The 3,900-nt window shown below is 37.9% G+C and overlaps 1 pseudogene; it reads right to left on the reverse strand.

Annotated features, from left to right (window-relative positions):
* Nucleotides 1-1,604: 1,604 nt before the first annotated feature.
* On the reverse strand, nt 1,605-3,569 carry LOC145611397 (zinc finger CCCH domain-containing protein 23 pseudogene; annotated as a pseudogene).
* Between the last annotated feature and the right edge of the window lie 331 nt (nt 3,570-3,900).

Below are 3,900 nucleotides of genomic sequence, written 5' to 3' on the forward strand. Positions count from 1 at the left end.
TAAGTAGATCGAGTTGGGTTTGAGTCAGAGCGTCGATATGGGGAAAAAGAATTGACTAATTCAACAATATAATTGGCGATTAAAAGAAATCCTTATCCCCAAAAATTAAGGTTATCTAAACCCCCCTTTGGCCCTTTCTAATATAGTACATCAAGTACTACCTATGACATCCACGTATAGATGATTCCATTAATCCTTAGGCTTAATTGCTTAATCAAGAAGTTTCAAACTTTCCAATTATGCTAATTGGGCCATATGAAACATTAATTGATCCTACTTGTAACCTTATAGTTTATGGTGAATTAAATGGATAAGAAGATAAGAGAAAGTGCTATTAAAGTCCATTATTTTTTCCTCCAAATAAAATCCAAGATATTAAAGGGTAAAAACGTATGCATATTGTGAATTGGTGATTGAGTGAGCTTTTTTCAATGCTACAAATTTGGAAAATTATCAAAATTTGAGGAACAATGTCAATATTACACCTCACTAGTAATTAAATAAGGTGCAGAAAGTAAATAAATAAAGGCGATGACTTGTTCCCTTAGCTTGCAATGTCAAGTCTTCAAGATTAACGATTAGATTTAAAACAAAAAAAAACTTCATACTCCGTATGTAATAAGCTCGTATTATTCAATTTACATTAAATCTAATAAGCTCGGGTAAAAACATTAGTTTGTATATATACATACACAAGATCAACATTCTCCCTAAAGAGCAATGACGTGCTCACTTGGCATACATCAACAAGGCATAATAAATCACATGACGGAAGATAATAATCGTTTCATCTATCCAACCCTCTTTATCTTGTGAAAAATCATGATTACCAAAATTATCTACCTCTAAATATATAGTTGTGAAATCCCCTTTAATTTATTAAAACTATACAAGCTTCCCCTAAATTTAACATCCTTTAAAAAAGTTAAGGTAGCTTTAACATGACAAAAACAATGCAATCCCCACTTAAGTTCTCGTATCTCTTTTACTAATTATCAAAATCCATTGCAAACAATCAAAAATCAATATCAATATAATCACTAAAAGTTTCTCACATACAATCAATTAAAAATCCACTTGTTTTAACCTTAAACCCGATCACTACCTAATTATTGTACTATCTTTATCCAACATTAAGCACACCACCACAAAAGTGGTATGATTATGTGCAAACTAAACAACAAAATAATCCTTAATAAACCCTTAATTAAGACAAATTCTTATCTTGTTCGTAATGTATAACAATTCCAAAATATTGAGATCTCGATTCATACCACCACACCACAAACACACCAATGTCCATCGTATGATCCATCGACCATCAATATCGACATCGACTCATATACATTACATCCAATATAGGCATATAGCATGAAAAGGGTGTCAACGAACACCATTGATAACACAAGGAACTTAACGAGTGCCACAAAGTAGCAAATAAATCTAGTTCAATCTTTACAAATATAGACAAAACACTACGGAGTACCAATTATTCTAGCTAGTGGTCCATAAATACTAGCCATTCTAGCAAACCCATAAATCACATCAAACTAACAAGCAATTCTGACACTATTCGTACAAAATCCAATCACACGGTAAAAATAGCAAACAAATAATTATACATTACCATTATATAATAATTGTAAGAGTAGTTCACAATATTTACAATCTAAATATAGAAAACCAAAGCTAATTAACAACGATTAATCGTCATTAAACTGATCATTATCGACCTATCATGACTTGTATCACGAATAACAATAATAATCGATACGAAAAATTACATACTTAAAATGGGAAATTACTTGTCTTCCTCTTCATTTTCCTTCTTAGGCAGCTTGGTGAAAAAATAAAGAGTAGGCTTCAGCTGTACAAAATAAGATCTTCCTCCTTTTTCTTGGCAAATCTAGGACCTTCCAGATTGTCCCCCAGGTAGAAAAATTAAAAATAAATTGTAAAAAAAAAAAAAGTTAATTTTTTTTTTTTTTTGGATTCCTTAATACCCCCACATATTTGGGAAAGTTTTATCTACAATATCATTCCTTTCATAGTAAATCTTGAAATCTCCCAAATTTTATGGGTACTTCCTTTAGGTCAGCAGAATTTTTTTTTACGACTGCTTAAATAAAATAATTGAAAAAAACAAATGCAAATCATAATATGAGTAGTAAATAATTAATTAATTAATGCTTCTAATACCCAAATTTTTTAGTTAAAAATTCTTGGGGAAAAAAAATTTGGAAAAAAAATATATATTTTTTAGTGAAATTATTTTTTTTTCCTTCTCAAATCACCGTAATTCTAATTAATTTACTCCATGGTAAGAAAATATGGGTTTTACGTACTCATATCACTCCAAATGGGTGTGGTATTCACTCAATGAGATCACACACCCACCCAAAATCGGGACCCGGTCCGGGTGCCGATGCCGAAAGTGGGCTACCCGACCCATCAAGAGGGTTTTCTTTGCTCAACTTTTCAAACATCCGAGCCCTTAACTCTCTACCAGACTCAACCCTCTCCATCACAGGCTGCTCATCCTCCTCACCAATATCTTGATTGTCCCAATACCCGATCCTCGGCCGGGTTGGGGTTGTCGGCAGGCTAAAGAACCCAGCCCGGCTAATCGCCGTAGGAGTCCCAACCCCACGAGGGGACCCGAATACGGGCGAGCCATTCACGTGCATGGGGTGACTTCCCCACGAACTAGGCATGGATTTGACCTTGTTGAGTTGTAGGTTCCTGATGGACGCCATGAGGTCACCTACGGACGGGGTGTTGATGGCGCTGTCCTCGGAGCCCGAGACGAGCCCACTTCCTCTCGGGCTACCGAGACCCGGCCCGGTCCGTAGCTGATCAGGCGTGTGGGCGAAGAAACAAACCCGGCGCTTACACCCGGGCCCGTCCTTACAAGCCTGGGTCCGGAACCGGGCCGGGTGTAGCCAGCACTCGAACACCCCGTGTGCAAACTCGCACCCGTCACCCTTCTTGCATCCGCCTTTTCTAAACTCGGAACACGCGGTCCCTGAATAGCTAAACTTCCTCGGGTCCCTTCGCCTCGCCTTCTCGCCAGGATGGGCGAAGGGACACTCAGTCCAATCATGGGCCCGAGCCCGAGTACACTTACGAACCTTGAAATCATACATGAAAAAATCATCATCATATTCACCTGATAAAAAATCAACCTCACTCGAATAATCCACCGTCGCCGCCGCATCAGCCACCCCCGGAGAAGCCTCCTTATCAACGGCGTCAGCAAGAAGGTATCGACGAAGGGACGCTAAAACAGCGTCATAGTAAGTGGGGGAGTTAGGGAGATGATTCGAGCCTACACCGCCGCTACTTGATTGTAGCGGCGGTGATGAGGCTGGGGATGAGATATGTACCGCCGTGGGAGAATACGATTCCTGCCACGGCGGTACATCAATCTGATGATGACGGCGGGTTTCTCCGATCATCATTTTGATTTCGGGTTTTTGGAGAAAGAAAATGAATGTATACAAACAATAATAATAATAAAATAATAAAAGTGTTATTTGGTAAGTGTTATGTAGTTTTGATTGTGTCCGAGAATATGATAGCAAAAGACGGCTGGATGAAGAGGGGTATATAAAGGGTTAATTTAACCATGGTTAAGATTTTTGAGAATTAAGGTAAAAAATTAATTAAAATGGGATTTTAATTACCAAAAGCGGTTAAAAAATGTGGAAAATACTAGAGGTGGAGGAGGTTCTAGAGTTACCAGCTGTGACTTGGGGGTGAAGGAAGGTTTATTGGGATTCGTGGGATTTTGATGAGGTGGAATTTGGGAGGACATGTGGTGTGATGTGATTGGTGAAGGTGAGAATATAATTGGTGATTTTAAGGGTGGTGTCAGTGAAATACTAAATAAAGGGTTAT

Source organism: Chenopodium album, chromosome 24, assembly GCF_948465745.1.
Source record: "Chenopodium album chromosome 24, dcCheAlbu1.1, whole genome shotgun sequence".
In the NCBI taxonomy this organism is placed as follows: domain Eukaryota; kingdom Viridiplantae; phylum Streptophyta; class Magnoliopsida; order Caryophyllales; family Amaranthaceae; genus Chenopodium; species Chenopodium album.